Below are 21,336 nucleotides of genomic sequence, written 5' to 3'. Positions count from 1 at the left end.
GAAATCAGGTCCTACATAAATAGGCAAGTTATGTTTATCAATTGAATTCTCTCTTTGTCGACGTATCGAATGAGGTTACTTCGAATATGTGTTATATAGAAGCTAAAAAAAAGATGCAAGAAAATAAGTTTTATGATAAAGAACATGCCTAAAGTTTGTTAGGCAAAGCGTCGGACTATAGTGTCTTGTTAAGAGTTGACCGAACTTGAATGAAAGGTGAATTGCATTGTTTCATAACGTCTCTTTTGTCTTACTTGACTTTTATAATCATGTTAAAAGCGGATAATTACTCCGAAAAAAAAAGTCTTGTAGTTCATTGAGCTGTTTCAGTAACATAGTACACGCATTATGGTAGATTTAGACGTGGTAGTAGACTGAATAATCACCTCACAATTGCTGGATGACAATCTCATTAAACAATTATAATATGAAAACTTTGCACTTCTGATGTAAGGGAAAATCTTTACACGCTGATTAAAAAAGAAGAGACCGGGGTGGGTTTTGTGACTCCATAGCCCCTGGAAGCTTTTAGTTGATATTAGGCCTGTTAACCTTGAACTGTGTAAGCAGAAATGTCAGTGAAGTGACGTTAGTTAGTTGATCAAGTGTTTTCTCTTGATATGCAGATGTTAACCACTTAGGACGGACATGTTTCCTACTATAAGATTGATGGAAAGAGTAGATAGCACACTGTATGTTATGCATGTTTCCAAGATTTGGTATAGTTATAAGATGTATCTCTCTCTGCCGTGGACGTTACAGCCTATTGGCGATTGCTGATGCAGTAATTAGTGTCCCTGTATTCAATACAGGGACGCCAGCAGTAATCAGTGCCGTATGGCAGTAATCCTCCTACAGCGCCCTCTGTCGTCGCACGAGTGAAGCAAAGTGGACGCTCTTTCGCAAGTTATCCCAGATATACTACGTAATGGAAAGCAACGAGAGCCGTTGTCATCCACGTTTACAAATACATTCAGGACTAGATGTTCCGCTTGCATTTTCCGCACGATGTCTATCTACTGTATTCTTTCTTGGACAGAGCGATTTGCTCCCAATGTCGTTCCTATTACGGACATTTTCATACCATTGTTCTTAGCGGTGCTGGGGGTGATAATAATGGCAACACCCTCGGAGACCACTGTTTCTAATATTGAAGCGACTTCTCTCAGTTTATAAAAAAAATACAGTGCATTTATAGTAAAAATCGAAAATGTATAATTACTCTAAAAATATTCTTGTGTGATATTTATTGTTGATTGGTGACACATGTTCTAACCAACAGAGAACAGTACAACAGGCTTGCTATTACGCGACCAGGATTATCCAATCTCTGACTGGCATCTGACCGGTCGATGTGATACAACGTTTTGCTATGGTGATGGTCAACCTGTTGGGTAGGCGAAAGTCGGAGCTGTCTGTTTGATTTTATATGGTACAGACTGAAAAAGACATTTTACACTCATTTGCATTAACAGGATATGGCGGCCCATGAAATATAAATTGTTTTAACTTCGATCATCTGAATGCCGTCAATGCTGTTTTTTTTTTCAACATTATCTTTTTTAATGTTGTTGATGCTCACGTATGATATGCTGCACCCCACCAAATTAATACCTAAGTAATATACAAGCCGTGCTTTTAATTAAGGCTTCCCCACTTTCGTTCTTACTCTCTAAAAAAGATCCAAGTGAAAATGTTTGCTCTTGAAGGAGTGAATAACAGAAAAGAGTGAATTTTGAGTGAAAATGTTTATTTTCACTAATTTTGGAGTGACCTCGAGATCACTCAAAAATCTTCGAGTGATCATGAGATCACTCTAAAATGAGTGAAGATGAACATTTTTACTCGATTTTTTTTACAGAGTATAAATACTTCTTTTGTTCCGAATTAATTTCATAACAAAGTGTGATATTAAAGTATGTGTTTCGATTTTTTTTATACGTCTAAAAAGATGAAATGTTACTGTATAATCATTGTAACACAATTATGTTTGTTTTTGTGAACACAAAGTGGAAATGAATGAGAATCGATCAGTCAAATGAATCATATTATTCGAAATCATGCGATGCCTTTGTTGTTGCTTTTTAACTGAAATTAATGAATGAAAAGAAATCTCTTTGTCGTGATAAATGAATTTATCTCATTTGTTAATAAGAGGGATTATATCACTTTTTGTTGTTACTGGGATTCTGTATTTCGGTTCCCTACGGGTGATTCCTGTAACCAGACAGATAACATAGAAATGACACTTGTCCAATTGAGAAACCAGGTTGAGGGTCTTCCTTGGCCAAAATCTTTGAGGAATTAAAACAAGAGAATTTGTGGCGGGAACAACTGAACAAGTAGAAAACCGAGCTTGAACATATGCTCGGGCCTGCAGACAGGACTAACTCAAGCATAAACGCACACAAATACACACACACACACACACACACACACATACATACACATGCACACACGTGACTGTAATGGTTAACACAAAGTAACCTGACGAAGGACTGATAGGAAATTAGAAGAAATCTGATGATGAATATTTTGAACATGAACACAGTAAATGTTGGCAACTAGGTGAAGATTTCCTGCAATTTCCTTACAATCACTTAAAAGAGTCTCCCAGTTTCTTTTCTTCTTTTAGTCCCTTTGCTTGTTGATGCCGAACATAAAACTGTCTGGGTGTGGCTTAAAGCGAGAAGCATATCGCAAATGAAATTGTAAATAAACATTCACAGATTATACCTATTCTCTAACTGTCATGGACTTAAGGGAATATTGTCTATAAGTATCAAGGCAATAAATTTTAGCAAGAATCAAAATAACAATAAGACTTCTCCCGATGAAGCAAATGCTTTAGGTACTTTGGACAACATGAATCAATGGTTCTTACATTATACATCACTTTCAGTCGGAGTTTCCATGTCTGAAACTGCGATGTAAGTTCAATTCAATTCAATTCAATCATAGTTTATTTCCAATCAACGAAAATCAAAACATAATACAAAGTATACATGTCATGAAATGATATTGTTCAAACATTTTGTAAAAGATTCATGTAGTACACGAGATAAATTATATAACAGCATATGTATATATACATACATATATCTTGGAATTTTCCACGTGTTGGACTTCGAATGTTGTAATTATTAGAAGAAAGAGTCTCAAGTACGCCATGGATCCAACGATTACAAAAAAAAAAATTGTTACAAAATTTTCGGTCTGCCTCAGACCTTCGACAGTGCAAAGACAATGATGGACAATGATAGACATGAATCATAACAACAATGCTAAGCGCGTCATGCGCGTAGTGCGTTGCCCTGGAGCTGCGTTGTCAAGGAGAGCGCTGATATGTATAGGGGTATGGTAGAAAGTGAAATCTCAATGAAGACTGAACTCAGACTCAACAAAAGTTTCAAGTGCTTGTTTGAATCATACTATGCTATATAATATTTATAAAAATACATTGCTATATATACGTCCTTGTAATAATAGACTTTAGCGATTCTATTTTTTTCGTAGATAAACATCGAAGAAAAGACGCATATAAAGCATTGATTACAAATGGAGAAGAAATTAAAAGGAATGAGCTAATAATACAACCAGTTATTAGAGCATCTGTTTACTGTAAAAATAAAAATTATGACAAATTTACGGATAATCAAGACATCATATTCAACAAAAAAATAGAGTTCAATACAAATATAATGAAATCTCAACAATAACTCAATTAAAATCTCAATGAAGACTAAACTCAAACTCAACAGTTCCGAGCGTATGTGTATATTATATGCATGCCAATGTATGCTATATACTATATATAAATACATTATTTTATGTATACATCCATGTAATATTTGACTTTTGTGACTCCATTTTTTCGTAGATAAACATCAAAAGAAAGCATGTAAAGACGCATATCAAGCATCAATTACAAATGGAGAAAAAATTGAAGAAATAAGCTCATAATAATTATAACCAAATATCGAAGCATCTGTTTACTGTAATAATGAGAATATGATAAATTTGCGGATAATCAAGACATCATAAATTATTTAACATAAAAGGTAAGTGGTCAATGCGAAATATAATAAAATCTTAACATTACCTTTTGTAAATAATGAAAAATATGCATATAATATAGGTCTAGTCTCAGATTCTTAGAGCTTTATTTCTTCACTTCTTGTAGAAAGAGAAACTGCTTTACCATCCAAGGTCCTTGTTGAGTCCTGTTTCAAAAGACCTGGTTTGGATGATGAATTTCATTTCAGGTAATTTTCTGGCTTCTCTGTCTTTGAAATTAGTGCCGATGATACAGAATTGCAGATCCCGAATTGAATGGTTGCCTGAGTTGAAATGTTCGGCAACTGGTAGTGATGACTTGTGCTGAATTGAATTTCTGTGATTGTTGAAACGAAGTCTGAACTTAGTACCTGTTTCCCCGATATACTTCGCGTTAGGGCATTTTGAGCATGAGATGCAGTAAACCACATTGAGGGGTAGAAACAGAGAAGCCAGGAGTTAGATCTACTTTTTCAGAGATGAGCATATGGGCACAGATTTGGCAACGGCCTTTGCCACATGGGCGGTTAGCTTTCTGTTTTTGTTTCTTTGAGATTGAGCTCTTTACCAACAATTCTCGTAGGTTTTTCGGTTGTTTTTGAGCGTTGATGGGGTGGTTCGAGAACGTGGCAGGGAGAGATTTGTCAAGAGATAGGTATTTCCACTCCTTGTTGATTTCGTTAATCAACGCTTTTGTGGAGGGATGATACGTGGTTACAAGAGGTAGCCTGTCAGATGGTTTAGCAGTTTCGCTTTTACTCTTGAGTAACTCTTCACGCTTTTTTGATTTAGCTCTTTCTAGACTGCGGTTTATCATGTGGATAGGATATCCTCTTTGAAAGAAGAAGCCTCCTAGTGTGATCGCTTGTTTGTCAAATTCCTCGTCATCTGAGATGATTCTCCGGTATCTCAGAAACTGACTGTACACGACCGCTTCTTTGCAGTGTTTTGGATGGAAGCTTTCATGGCGAAGATAAGTGTGTTTGTCAGTGGACTTGTGATACACACTTGTCGAAATCTTGTTTCCGTCAGATATTTTGAGTTTTACATCAAGGAAGGCAATCTCTGAATTTGACTTTGACATAGTGAATTGGATGCTTCGGTTGACTTTTCCGAAGTCTTCGACGAACTTCATGAGTGACTCGTCTGAGTCTGTCCAAATTATGAAAATATCATCGATGTATCTCAGATAGAGTAGAGGCTTCTTCTCACATTTGGATAGGAAACTTTGTTCTAGCTCACACATGAATATGTTTGCATACGAAGGGGCCATTTTCGTGCCCATTGCAGTGCCATTGGTTTGGAGATAGAATTTGTCGTCAAACGTGAAGAAAGAATTGACCACTTACCTTTTATGTTAAATATGATGTCTTGATTATCCGCAAATTTATCATATTCTCATCATTACAGTAAACAGATGCTTCGATATTTGGTTATAATTATTATGAGCTTATTTTTTCATTTTTTTCTCCATTTGTAATTGATGCTTGATATGCGTCTTTACATGCTTTCTTTCGATGTTTATCTACGAAAAAATGGAGTCACAAAAGTCAAATATTACATGAATGTATACATAAAATAATGTATTTATATATAGTATATATAGCATACATTGGCATGCATATAATATACACATACGCTCGGAACTGTTGAGTTTGAGTTTAGTCTTCATTGAGATTTTAATTGAGTTAATGTTGAGATTTCATTATATTTGTATTGAACTCTATTTTTTTTTTTGAATATGATGTCTTGATTATCCGTAAATTTGTCATAATTTTTATTTTTACAGTAAACAGATGCTCTAATAACTGGTTGTATTATTAGCTCATTCCTTTTAATTTCTTCTCCATTTGTAATCAATGCTTTATATGCGTCTTTTCTTCGATGTTTATCTACGAAAAAAATAGAATCGCTAAAGTCTATTATTACAAGGACGTATATATAGCAATGTATTTTTATAAATATTATATAGCATAGTATGATTCAAACAAGCACTTGAAACTTTTGTTGAGTCTGAGTTCAGTCTTCATTGAGATTTCACTTTCTACCATACCCCTATACGTATCAGCGCTCTCCTTGACAACGCAGCTCCAGGGCAACGCACTACGCGCATGACGCGCTTAGCATTGTTGTTATGATTCATGTCTATCATTGTCCATCATTGTCTTTGCACTGACGAAGGTCTGAGGCAGACCGAAAATTTTGTGATAAAATTTTTTTGTAATTGTTGGATCCATGGCGTACTTGAGACTCTTTCTTCTAATAATTACACACACACACACACACACACACACACACACACATATATATATATATATATATACATATATATATATATATATATATATATATATACATATTGATAAGGTAGTCCACGTGTTGGCAAGATAAAAAGATAAGTAACAAAGCTGCAACAAAGTTCATGCTGTCTTCACCAACGGTTTATTTCTTCACAAGAAATAAACCGTTGGTGAATACAGCATGAACTTTGTTGCAGCTTTGTTACTTATATATATATACATATATATATATATATATATATATATACATATATATATATATATATACAATAATTAGGAGGAACAATGCATCATACTTCGTGGGCGTGCGGAAAATAAATTCGATTAAGGAAAATAGTGATCCACTAAAAAGCAAAGCTTGTGGGACGTGGATCGCTAGATAAATAATGAGTAAACAGTATATTATTCAAGGTATTTTTTATAGCTATTGTATTTAATATAGATTATTTAAGTCATTTGTAGAGATATACATGTAGTTGTTTTGATATTCGCAGGTCGGGAAAAAATAAAAAATTAAAACAAAGTATCAATGCTCATGCCTAGACACTGTTCATTGAACCGCGTGTACCGGGAAAATATGACAAGGACAACACACTCGTACACACATTCAATTACCCACACACATATAAGACACGAGACAGTACCGAGAAGAGAGAAGACGATAACAATACAAGTCTACGAAGAACAAAGACCAGAAAGGAAGAGGAGAGAAGAAAGAAGAGAGGTCTGCATACAGAACACACCGAGTGCTGCGACATCAGGACAGGAGAAAGCTCAACATGAATTAAAGCAATTTGAATTACCTAGAATTATAAGTAGAGAGTAGGTATTTTCTGAATTTGTATTTAGATGTGACAAATTTTGGGGAATCTTTTAAGCAATTATCTAGATTATTCCAAAGTCTGGGTCCGGTATAAAGAAATGTATTTTGGGCATGTGCGGTTCTCATTAATTGAAGATGGAATTCATCAGATCGTCGCGTGGGATAGTTATGTACATGACTGTTTTGATGAAATGAGTCGTGAAATATTTTGGGTAAGAAATTGCTGTTACAATTAAACATGAACTGGCCAAGTTGAAACACATACAAATCTTTTATTTTCAGTATTAGTTAATACCGATGTGGTAGATGAAGTTTGAATGAACACGTATACCTCACCATGAAATCGGACTCCGTAGGTTCTATGCCAGCGCATTACGGAAATGTTGGTGATATTGATAAGGTTGACTATGATGCATTCACTAATATATTGCGCAGTGTCTTCCATGGCCGGCGCCAAAAAGTCCGCTCAATTCACGACGCAGTGGGCTACAGTAATTTGATGCACCAACAGGTTGTGCCATTTTACTTCTATAGGTTGCGTCTCCGCGTAATCTGAAGCTACTTTTCAGGACGACGCAGGGAGAGAGGAGAACGTCCAACACACTCATCGTCTCAATCGTCCGGGCCGAAAGTAACGTTAGTATTAAATGGTGGCGTCACACTGTCCCGATGTTGACACAAGGTGGCAGTGCGAATATGAAATTTTCAGTGTCGTACGAAGTTGACCCCGAACATGGTCAAAAGTCAATCAACATCCGAAGCAAGTACAGAAGGTTACATGATCGCACCCTAACCACACAAGAAGGGTACCGTGAAGATGTCAATTTTTATTAAGAAGTTTGCTCGAATGCTCCCATCTCACTAGACGGCGATTCCGCTAAGATCATCAAAAATCGACAAAGCGCGACGGATCGTGGCTTCATCGCTTTAAATCTTCTCCATCGTATCTTGAGCGGTTCAAAAGCGCGGAGGGTCACCACCATCGCCATGGTCGGCGACCTCGCTACGGAGGTTTTGAACATGTCCAAAACTTCCGCAGCGAGGTCGCCGTGGTTTTAGAGCGTATCACAATCGCCTCACGAGCGCATTAAAAGCGCCACATTCGTAACTCTGACGGGGTAGCAACGCGTTAGGCGTTACTCAAGCGCATCGAAAGCGGCCCCCATCGCCCATGAAAATTACCACTTTTACAGCAGGAACCAACCATGAACGAAAGAAAGTGATGAACAGACCAGGAAGGTGGACATGGAGAAAAGCGCATAAAATTCAATTTTTCCACGTATATACACTCAGTACGAATCTACTCTGTTTAATAGATTGTTGTTTGTCATATACCATTGCAAGTCAATGAAGTAAATGAAGTTATAATTTTTTCAAATATATCTTCATAAAATTGTCTCGTTGTAGGATACGTTTTGTAGTTTGCTCGTAAGCCTGTTCTTTGATATTATATACACATTTTACCCTTTTAACTGAATGGGGGACTTATCTAATAGTATAATTTCACATCAGCTTCTAATTGGTGTGTTCTAGAAAGCTAAGATGTAAGAGTAAGACTATATTCTACATATCCATGTTGGTTTGACAATGACATCTGCTTGAAGAAATTCAATCATCAAACCCATTTTATACCCCGATCGCTTGAGATCGTATAGCATGAGCCAGGCGTAAACGTATCACTGTCGCTCCGATCGTATCACGGTTGTAGCGAGGTCTTGATAAGCGTACGAATATCGAAATACGATCGCTTTGATCGCAGAAGCAGGGTGTCTCGTCGGCTTGGAAAAGCGGCAAAAACGTGGCAGCTTCGCGAAGCATTATCGCGACACTATCGCCTACAGCGCAGGTTGAGCGTAAAGAAACCGTAGTGTGATCGCCTCGGAGGCCAATAATGGGGACGGACGGTGATCGCGCCACGATTTGTTAAATCGTCACAGATCGCCATGGTCGCCATGGTCGCCTTCCTAGTGAGATGGGGGCCGACTGACAGAGCTACCCTACTGAAACAAAACAAATAAATAGATAAATATAAATAGATCTTTTGGTGGCCTGATCGGGCAGCTAAAATTCCAATTTTTTTTTTAACATTTCCTTTATTTCGGGCCAACAATATTTCAAAGAATTTAGTGACCCGAACTGGACACCAATGGAAAAACAAAAATAATCGTCGAGCCCAACTGTACAATACTATAATGCAATACTGTTTTACTATCAATGATGACTAAAGCAAGTAAACTGCAGGAAAATGACATTATTTCATCGAGTTGGTAGATAACAAGCGACAATGAGAGAAAAAAAGGGTGAGACAGATAAACCTATGAGCTGTGGGACCTCAATCTGTGTTTGCCTGTCAATAGATGGCGCTATTCTTAGGATCTGCTGGCAGGTGATGTAGTCGAGGGGGACGTTGTTCGCATACTGGAAAAAATAATCACGATTTTTCAAAGTTGGATAAAAGAATCAAAGGTATAAAAAAAGACATCAAAGAATCTGAAAAACAATATTATTGTTTGTAAGACATGCCGAAATGGATAGAAAATTATAATTTAACTTCTGAAGGGTGAGAGGAGGTTAGAGGAAGGCATAAGAGAGACAAAAATTTGGGAAAATCTTGAAACAACTGCTTTGTCAACATAACAAATATACATACGTATATGAGGCAAATGTATAGATCATTAACGAAGATTTTGCGATCCAAATGCACGGACACGTCAAAGTAGTAGTTTTTATCACCTGCTAGATAAAGTAATTATAGACGAGCATTTTCTGACCTGCTTTACAAATTTTTGATGAAGAGAAGTTTTGGTTTTGAAAAATGAATAGAATACAGACAATGAGTCGACGGGTGAGTTGCTCCATAGGGTAATGTGATGTTTTCATGCTTATGCAGCTGTAAATCTAAGAATGTCACTGCAAATATATAGCGTATAATGAAAACTATTATAATCATGTCGATACATTCCAAATGCGTTTTCTTATGATATTTTTGGCTGGAGAGACAAGAAGTATCCTGCATTGATTGTAAAGCCCGCCGCACATAAGACGACTTTCGGTCCCACAACTGATAGACTTTGGATCCGAAATGAATAACAATAGCCTCAGAATAAACACACTTGTTTATTTCAGATCCAAAGTCGCTTAGTCGTGCGACTGAACGACGTATAGTGTGCTGCGGGCTAAACAGATACTGATCTTAGAACCGACTGCTTTTCCCATGTATTTAAAGTAAAAACGTAAAAATTAAATCAGTTGCAAGGGTAAAGTGTTACCTCAAATGAAAAAAAAAAGATACTGTGGTATCGTCAGAAGAATGCATTGCCATTTCATCATCTAAATAGCTGAGGTATTGAACGTGCATTTTTTGACTTACTTTCCAAACATCTGTTGAACGTCAGTTTTGGTTTTGAAGTAGGCTTCAAAAGAATGTAAACCAAGAATAAACGGGCGAGTCACTATATTCAATGGCTTGATGTGGCGCAATAATGTCTATAATCATATTATGCATCTGTACATCAGATCTAAGTAGGTTATTGCAAATTTGTCATTTGTATGTAGCTCATATCATTGTCAGATAAAGTAATGTAGGTGCATTCCAATTGTGTATCAATTTTTTTAATGATATTTTTAGATGGACACACACACACACACAAAAACTACCTTGCAGTAATCGTATGTTACTGATCTGGGAACTGGCTGTTTACAGGTACGTAAATACATATAATATTAATCAGACAAAAGTGTATAGTGTCATTACAAATGAAAGAAACACTACAGTCTCATCAGAAAAATGCATCGCAATTTTCATCATCTAATTAGCTGAGTTAATTATTTCAATAGTTTATTTATTTCCATCATCACAAAGAAAAGAAAAGAAAAAGTTGACATAATCCAAAGTGATACAATTTTTTTTTTCATTTCTCTTACACTCGTCCGATAAAGGATTTTTTTTTCAATACAATATAAATTATACACGAATGATGTCGTAAAAAAGAAACAATACACTTTGTCATGGCAACAAAAATAGTAAATAATCACAATGATAGAAAACAGTGTTCCACTAAAAAAGCCACGCTTGTAAAACGTGGAACACTGGAACAAAACAATAACAGCACCAATTTGTTATACCAATAAGACATATTCATTTTAAATTCTTCTATATACTATTGTACATTTTACTCATTGATATAATGATGTTGATACTATGAACAATACTTACTAGGATTTTAGGATGCAAACGTATAAACTATATAACATATCACATTTGTGGCACAGACACTATGGGGCCAGGTGTGCCAGGAAAATTGAACTGAAAGGAAGATATGCAATCGGCCACAAAAAAACATAACGACGACGACAACAACAACAATAACACAATACACAGAAACAACAGAATTTGAGGAAATGCACTCAGACAGATACTGGACAACGAAGAACGAGGAAAAAGGAGCAGGGAAGAATAGAGAAGGAAAAGGAGAGGGATGGAAAAGGTCTGTGGACACACTACAAAATCTCAAGGAAAAGTGAAACATGACGGGTTTTTTCATTGAACAGAATTAACTGGTATATTTAGAAAACAAATATTTTTTGAGTTTATACCTAAATGTAATTAACTTCACAGATTCTTTTAGATCATTATCTAAGCTATTCCAAAATCTGGGTCCGGTATAAACAAATGTATTTTGAGTGTGTACAGTTCTAACTAAGGGAAGATGAAATTCTTTAGATTGTCTAGTGGGATAGTTATGTACGTGGCTGTTACGGTGAAATAAAGAATAAAATATTTTGGGTAGATGATTGCAGTTGTAATTAAACATAAATTGACCAAGTTGAAACAAATACAACTCTTTTATTTTCAGAATTTTGTGCTCAAGGAAAAGCTTGTCAGTATGTGCTCGGATATGAAGGTTAAAAACGATTCTGAGCGCCATCTTTTGCAGAAGAAAAAGTTTATCTAACAATGTAGAATATGTATTCCCCCTAGCAAGAATTCCGTAATTCAAGTACGGCAATACCAAACTTGAATAAAGCGTAATCAAAGCCGAAGAAGGAAGATAATATTTCAATCTATTCATTATGCCTATGTTACGTGCAACTACTTTACAAATATTGTTTATGTGACACTTCCATGATAACTTATTATCAACACAAACACCTAAGAATTTAATAGACGAAACCTCTTCTAGGGGAGTAGTGTCAAATATAACATTACCTGGTAATCTATCTAAAGAATTACTGAAAAACATATACTTTGTCTTCTCAATATTCAGTGACAATTTATTTGCATATATCCATTGTGAGACATTCTTCAATTCATCATTCACTGTACTAATAAAGTATTAGGGTCAGGGTGGGAATAAAAAAGATTGGAATCATCCGCGAATAATATGAAAGAGAGTTTATCTGAAGATCTATAAAAATCATTAATGTAAACTATAAATAACAGTGGGCCTAACAAACTTCCTTGCGGAACACCACATTCTATTTTCTTCATAGAAGAATCAAAACTGTTCACATGTACATATTGAAATCTGTCAGATAAATAACTCGTAAACCATTGCAAGGCTTTTCCGCGAATACCATAATGGGATAACTTAGAAAGAAGTATACCGTGATTAGTCGTATCAAAAGCCTTTGAGAAGTCCAGGAAGATGCCTATTGTATGCGAGAATGTATCAAGTGCATGTGTAATCTTTTCCACAAAGGTAAGTAAAGCGTGGGTGGTGTTGTGATTTTCTCTGAATCCAAATTGAAAATTCGTAAATATATTACTCATATTGAAAACTTTTACAGTTCGGATATATACTATTCTTTCCAAAATTTTAGAAATTGAAGTTAATAACGATATTGGTCTGTAATTATTGACATCATTTTTCTCCCCTTTCTTATATATAGGTATAACTTTGGCAGTCTTCATTTGACTTGGTACAAGCCCAGTACTAAGTGATAGATTAATAATATATACTAAAGGATCTATTATTTGAAGAATTATATTTTTCAACAAATAATTATCGATTCCATCACAACCTGGGCTTTTCCCTTCTTTCAAATTATTAATAATATCAATAACTTCTTCGTTATACATAGGGTCCAAAAATATAGTTTTAGGATTAGGTATATCTAAAAAATCAAAAAACACTTTATTAGGTGAAGGGATACTTTGTGATAAATTTTTCCCAATCGATGCAAAAAAATCATTAAAAATTTCGGCCATACCAGCAGGTACATTGCTTGAGGTATTACCCCATCGTACTTCTGAAATACTAGATGCATCATTAGATGTATTCATAACATCTTTTATTGTTTTCCAAGTATTCTTTATATCATTTTTATATTTCATTATCTGGTTGACATAAAATTTTCTCTTTTGTAAACGCAATAAATTAGTGTAGTTTCGCTCCATGTGGACACAATAATCAACAGGCTTGGCCCTGTCTTCTCGTTCGCTTCCGGGTCAACCTCCATTTGCGCTATTTTGTATGGGCATAAAAGGTCATAGCAAAGACTCTCTGACTCTGCACTCCGGTATACTCATCGAGCGGGATTCACTCGTGTGGAGCGAATCGTTTACAGTTAAGTTTTCAACCTAAAACTTCAAGTTTGGCAAGTTATTGTGTGAGAACGTAGTTACTGGGTAACGCCCGAGCTTCAGCCATTAAAAAGAAAACAAATAGGGCTCCAGTGAGACAAGACCACATGAAAAGGATTAAATGACATGCTAATAGAATGAAGCAGATGAGACCTCGTCACTTTTGCGTTTCGAGTTTATTCAATTTATTTGTGGTGCGTCATCACTAGACCCGTTTGAACTCGGAGATCATAAGCGGAAGAAAAATGCGCGTAAAGCTGACTTTGGCAATACAACATTTTACAGTTTTCTAACTTCGATTAAAAAAAAAATAGATCCCTGTAATGAATAGAGCTAATCATATATCAATCTAAACCTAAGCATCTGAAGAATTCATATCTGCTAAAAGCCAAAATATAGTTTTCCCGATATTATATGTCTTTCCTGATGACGCATGGCATTTGTTTTTTTACAATGTAGGGGACAAGAGCCGAACCTACAGATCTGTTTAAACTGTAAGTATGATACGGCTATGGGTCTCTGCTCTTCGATAATAAAGAACAATTTCATGAGAAGTGAAACTGTATGAGAAACGACGATTAGAGGGAAATGAGCAGTACTGACCTCGGATACATCACATTGCATCCAAGTGTGCCACTCGATGGTACTCGAGTCATATTTTGAAGAATCTTCCCGATGTTTCGCTCCTGAAACAGCTCATTAATTTTAGAGCAGATGATTAGACACATCGACATCGTCACTCTTGTGGCCCAGTCCAGTGGCGGATCCAGAGGGTGTGCGCCCCCTTTTGATTTCTTGTTAAAACAAAGGAAAGAAAAAGAAAAAAATGGAGGGGGCTGCGTGCGACCCCCTTTAATTTTGTAAAGGTACCTCCCCTTTACGGAATTCCTGGATCCGCCTCAGCAGCCTGTGGTCAAGCAGTGATTTGGAGCAACCCTCCAGGCAAAGATTAGTGGAGTACACATTTCAGAGTCCTTCTTCATCATTATCATCATCATTATTATTAATGTTGTTATCATTGTTATTATCATAATTCATGGTTTATTACTTGCAGCAATGAAATTGCCGAATAATTATTATTCATAACAGACAAGCATACATATACAAACAGCTGAAAATATAACAAAACGATAATTACCGCATGTACTATACAGATACAACCACAAAATCACATTTCATTGTAGATATAGGGTAAGATTGCTAAAAAGACATAAAATTGTTGATCAACCAATATCATCCTCCTACCGGGTACCCATTTATTCTCCTCGGTAGAGAGCAGCAATGTGAACAAAGTGCTTGGCTGAAGGGTAAACTTTATGTCAAGCTTCGCTGGGCTCGAACACACGAACCAAAATCACGTCCATTTGGTTCAGAGACGTGTTCTCTTACCCATTACACTCGGCCACGACACCCCCACGATGCATAACATTATATAAGTGTTATGTGTGTGTGTGTGTGTGTGTGTGTGTGTGTGTGCGTGCGTGTGTGCGGGTGTGTGTGTCTGTCTGCCTGTGTGGGTCTGTGTGTGTTTGCGGGCGTCAGTAAGTCGATTGCTTTTTCATTATGCTATAGAAAAAAAACAAGAATATTTTGAATTTAGTTTATACTTTCTTGATATTACTCTCCATGCATGACGTCACGAAATGTTGCAGTCTTCTCGTCCTTGCGACAGCGGTACTCTAGAATTCATTAACTTTTTTTGAACGGATTGAACGATTTTCCTTAAACATCACCAATGTATTCTCCTGACGTTGCTGCATTCACTCAATCCATGCACTTTAATATATAAGTTGAGGTTCACACGCAGCGGCATGTGGAGACCAAAACCTGAGACAAATTTATGTCATTGCATTGACAAGATAAAGTTTGAAAAACCCCATGACTCACAGCTATTTCATTCTATCTGGTCTTACTGACATTTCATTTCATGACTACAGGTCACATGAACAACGAAGCAGTAGAAAATAAATCTGAATCCATGCTAATTACATTTTTTTTTCTCTACAGAGGTACTTTGTTCATTCATTTCCAAAACTATACATCGAGCGATTCCTTGTGTAATTGATTATTGTTTAATTAGATATCAAGCTACTTCAATTTTTGTCAAAACTTGGTAAGTTGCATAGTCACATTTATTTTGGCCAAAACTTGGTAAGTTGAATAGTCACGTCTATTTTTTTTTCAAAACTTGATAAGTTGAAAAGTCACATCTATATTTGTCAAAACTTGGTAAGTTGAATAGTCACATCTATTTTTGTCAAAACTTGGTAAGTTGAATAGTCACATCTATTTTTGTCAAAACTTGGTAAGTTGCATAGTCACATCTATTTTTGTCAAAACTTGGTAGGTTGAATACTCACATTTATTTTGGCCAAAACTTGGTAAGTTGAATAGTCACGTCTATTTTTTTTTTCAAAACTTGATAAGTTGAAAAGTCACATCTATATTTGTCAAAACTTGGTAAGTTGAATAGTCACATCTATTTTTGTCAAAACTTGGTAAGTTGAATAGTCACATCTATTTTTGTCAAAACTTGGTAAGTTGAGTAGTCACATCTATTTTTGTCAAAACTTGGTAGGTTGAATAGTCACATTTATTTTGGTCAAAACTTGGTAAGCTGAATAGTCACGTCTATTTTTTTTCAAAACTTGATAAGTTGAATAGTCACATCTATTTTTGTCAAAACTTGGTAAGCTGAATAGTCACATCTATTTTTGTCAAAACTTGGTAGGTTGAATAGTCACATCTATTTTGGTCAAAACTTGGTAAGTTGAATAGTCACGGCTATTTTTTTTTTCAAAACTTGATAACTTGAATAATCACATCTATTTTTGTGAAAACTTGGAAAGTTAAATAGCCATTTCAAGCAAAGTTTAAGTGGAATATTTGCTGCTGCAATGTGGCTTTGATAATTGAAGACCTGAATATAAGAACGACCCAAGTCCAATTTTTGGCCAAATTCAGTTTGACATGGGAAATTGTAGCTTATGCATGGACTCATCTTGTGTATAAATGATAAATCCTAATTACCCCCGGAAGTGCCTGAAATGAATGAGTTAAATCTTGTATTAATGTAAGAATGAAGGACTTGGGTCACTCTTACATTCATATAATAGCGCCCTCTCTCATCCTTCTCTCATCTCTATAGCAGAATATCATGTATATGAATCAAAGAACGACCCAAGTCCACCACACAAAATGGCCTCTCCACAATTAATGTAAATGTTAATTGTCATGATAACATATGTTCTAATTTGTATATACAATGTTGCCTTCCCATCACTGTTAAATAGAATATTATTGGACAAATAAAAAAGATATAAAGTTTTTTTTAGTTTACTCGAAATGGTCTTTCATGGACTTGGGTCGATCTTATATTCATATACTCAATTTCTTATCTTAATTGGACTATTTGTCGTTTTATCTTAACAATTGTCGTTACGGAAAAAAAAAAACTATTACTCCTTAAATACGATATAACAGACTTTATGCTAATGTGAACTCTTAATGTAAATCATGCTGGGTGTCCTCAACAAGTTTCAGTGGGCAATTACATTTAATGTAGGTCAGTTTAATGGCTGTCAACGTGATATCACTTGCACTGTAACTATTGAATGTTCACCACACTCTTGTATCATAACCGTCTTTTGTAGCTCTCCTTTTGGTATATTACTTACATGGTTTGTGGCCAGGGGTCAGGTTCCTTTTAAATACTTTAAAGAACATTCTTTCTATTGGTAATATCATAGGATTACTATCAAGACTTGGCCATTTAGACACTCCTTGCGAAATGGAACTCGGAGATTGAAAATTATCTTGCAGTATCTCATTATCTAAAGCACTTACCAATATAGAAACAACGCGTCTGCTTTTTAATGTCTTAACTATACAAGAAGACTTTCACTTTTCCTTACATCTAAACAAAAACTGCCTGAAAAGATAACATTAGATATGTAACGGTTGATATCCTACACAATTAAAGATACACACGCGCAAAAAATCATACAAACAAACAAACACACTCAGAACCACATATTAAATTATTGTCTCCGTCTGAGATATCTAATTCCCCCATCTGAGAAACCTCTCAAGAATTCTTTAATAGACTAGTCCACACCTGATGAAATTACGATGTTACTTCCTGATTCGCTTTTGACAATTAAAGGCATTATCTATTAGAAGCACCTTCATTCTATGTTATACTCTGCCTTCTGTCGTAGGCATGTCATGGAATGTTTTCTCTATTTTCATGTACAGATGTAAGTAACTGGTCTGTACGTTGCTTCACCCAGCCGTTACCTGGCATCAGGGTGAATACACCAGCAATAGTGTTGAATTTGTACAATGTATTATCGTATAACAGTGAACGAGGAGTTTTTCTATTTCTTTCTATCCTGTTCTTTGATTTTTTTATTTGATTTTATTGGTTCCTGCATTATATCATTGCTCATGCAGATACATACACATATATCATATACATTGATGGTACCATACATATAAATGGATAAATTACATATCTGTACATAAATCACCATCTCACCATCTCACCATCTTTATTGCTATACCCTTCTCACCATATATTTCTCACCATCTTTATTGCTATACCCTTCTTCTTTGTTTTTCTTTCTTAGCATCACATCACCTGTGTACATGATCGTGTATGTTTTGTTGTGTGAAATAGTTTGTTTTTGTTGTAGTAGTTGTTGTTGTAAAACTTTTTTTTTTTTTTTTTTTATTTGTGCATGAGGCCCCAATATTAAGCTCGGCTTACTGGGGATCCTCCTGTATGGTACCTTGACTTTTTTTCTTTTATTATGTCTCCGTTCTCTGTTACAATGATTTGCTTACCTTTCATGTGCAAAATCAGTCATGAATTATTATGAACCATGTGTATATTTCTGAAGTGATTTAGTTGATTATTTGTACCATACAGAAATAATAATAAAATGAAATGAAAATAAAATGAAATGAAATGAAATGAAAAAGATGAAAAAAAAACCTCAGCGTTGGTGCTTCAAAACAGTTCTAAAATGTCACTTAGATAGAAACAACCAATGTAAAAATGTTAAGCCGTATAATCAATGTTAAGTATTACCCAATACCTGTATACAAAATGTGAACAGCAGTTATGATAAAATCATTCATTACCTAAACCGTCTACAGTTATGGTTTATTGAGAAAAAATAGTAATATTTCCTAAGGCCTATATTTCAATCTTTTTTGGAAAAATTTTACATAGTAGGCTGTTTTGTGATGTAACTGACTTCACATATGCATCATAATGTGAGAACTCGAACACTTGTTTTAAGTCACTGTCTCATGGTAAACAATACATTTAATGAACGCATGAGTCGCCGTATAGTACAGCTGTACTGTACTACTATACGAGTGAGTGAATGCTGGGAATAATTGAACGAATAAAACAAAGCATGCGCAGTAGTTCATAGTTTGCGGTTATGATTTCCGCTTACAATGAGAATAGGCCTGTCGCTACATTGAATTCCGAGAAGCATTGCACCATTTTATTTAGCACAACTGGACTGAGGGGTAGTGGACTATTCAGCTGCTTATTCGGCACAAGGATTGTCACATTGCACTTGATTCGCCAGCGCTGGATTTTTGAGTTCTCCTAACCTTTGGCAAACTTAACCACTACACCAGGACAGAGTTTGGTGTATCTGACTCTGGAATTTATATTTAGTCTCAGTTTCTGAAGTGGTGAGTTTATTCTCTCCCAGACTTCGCTTCGACATTGGTTCAAACATTAGTTGTGTGGACATTTTGTTAGGACTCCGTATCATTAAAGTCATTCAAAATCCATGCAGAGCATCCATTTATTATTTTTCAACGTATGAAAATTGAGTATAAGGACATGATGTTTCGCGTAGTAAATTAACACTTTGTCTAGGCAAGGGAAACATGTTCCAAAATTGTTCAAAAAAGATTATTGCTCCATGGTGGTTCTTAGCTTTAGAGAAAGATTCTACTCAACCTGACATTGTAATTTGGTGGTCTATAGAGATCCATACAGACTGGATAACAGGAGATTTTAACCGTGGAGGCCAGAGTACACGAAATGGTTCTCACAGGCATTCAAAGCGACGATCCAAGAGATAATCCAAGAAACGGTAGATCAGGTGCATCTGCTGGTCTCCATCAGGACAATTACCCCCCCCCCCCCCCATTTCCGGGCAAGTTTCCCCGGCTAAACACTGGTTAGTGATAAGGTTAGAGTAAAGATTTGGATTAGGGTTAGGTTTAGGGTAAAGAGTTTGGGTTAGGATTAGGTTCAAGATTAGGACTATAGGATTAGGGTCAGGGGAAGGGTTCGGGGTAGTTGCCCTAGACAATTCAATACAATACAATACAATACAATACAATACAATACAATACAATATAGGTACTTAAATAGCGTTCTTTCAATGAGTGAACATGTATCCCAGCGCTTCACAGAAATATGATATCCACCTACATATCAGGAGGTCGGAGAGATTTACTTGTAAGATGGTCCTTGAAATTGACGTTGGACTATGTTCATAGTTCATAATTGAAGAAAGTGGAAGGAAAACTACCTTTTATACAGATCAAGAGCAGTGTACTAGCCAATGCCTTTCCTACACCGTATGAAAGCTGATATTCACTTTTATATTCTAACCGACTTTTTTATATTCACTTGGAATATGATACAAGTTACCGTCCAACACAACCGATAACACTTAGAAAAAAACACACACACATTTGATTTTGAAAAGTCGTTTACGTATGCGACATGCATTTCAATAATTTTCTGCCGATTACACTTTAACATTGATAGTCATAAACAAAATGCGAAAATTCTACTTTAATCTATAGAAAATAAGATTAAGTGAATGCTCTGCTACAGTTTATGAGGTTGTTAAGATCAAGTGAATGCTCTGCTACAGTTTACAAGGTTGTTAAAGGAGTACCTCACCAGATATCAACAAGGAAAAGTAGAAATTACGTGGTGCGTAACATATGTCCCCGCCGGAAGTAGCATTTAGTGGCAAAATGTACAATATAGGTAAAAAATCAAGGTCAAAGGTCAAAGAAGTCAAAGGTCAAAATTCTGTGTAGAAGTTTTGAAGCCCTCACCTAGTGCCATCACATAAAGCAAACGGAATCGAAATCGGGTTAGAAATGGCGAAGGAGTAGCATTTTGTAGCAAAGTGTACAATATAGGTCAAAAATCAAGGTCAAAGGTCAAAGAAGTAAAAGGTCAAAATTCTGTGTAGAAGTTTTGAAGCCCTCATCTAGTGCCATCACATAAAGCAAACGGAATCGAAATCGGGTTAGAAATGGCGAAGGAGTAGCATTTTGTAGCAAAATGTACAATATAGGTCAAAAATCAAAGTCAAAGGTCAAAGAAGTCAAAGGTCAAAATTCTGTGTAGAAGTTTTGAAGCCCTCACCTAGTGCCATCACATAAAGCAAACGGAATCGAAATCGGGTTAGAAATGGCGAAGGAGTAGCAATGTAGCAAAATGTACAATATAGGTCAAAAATCAAGGTCAAAGGTCAAAGAAGTCAAAGGTCAAAATTCTGTGTAGAAGT

The sequence above is a fragment of the Diadema antillarum genome, unplaced genomic scaffold, assembly GCF_040938485.1.
Source record: "Diadema antillarum isolate AM-2024a unplaced genomic scaffold, OU_Dant_1.0 seq00000798_RagTag, whole genome shotgun sequence".
In the NCBI taxonomy this organism is placed as follows: Eukaryota; Metazoa; Echinodermata; class Echinoidea; order Diadematoida; family Diadematidae; genus Diadema; species Diadema antillarum.
The sequence above is the reverse complement of the archived record's forward strand: the minus strand, read 5'-3'. Positions refer to the sequence as shown.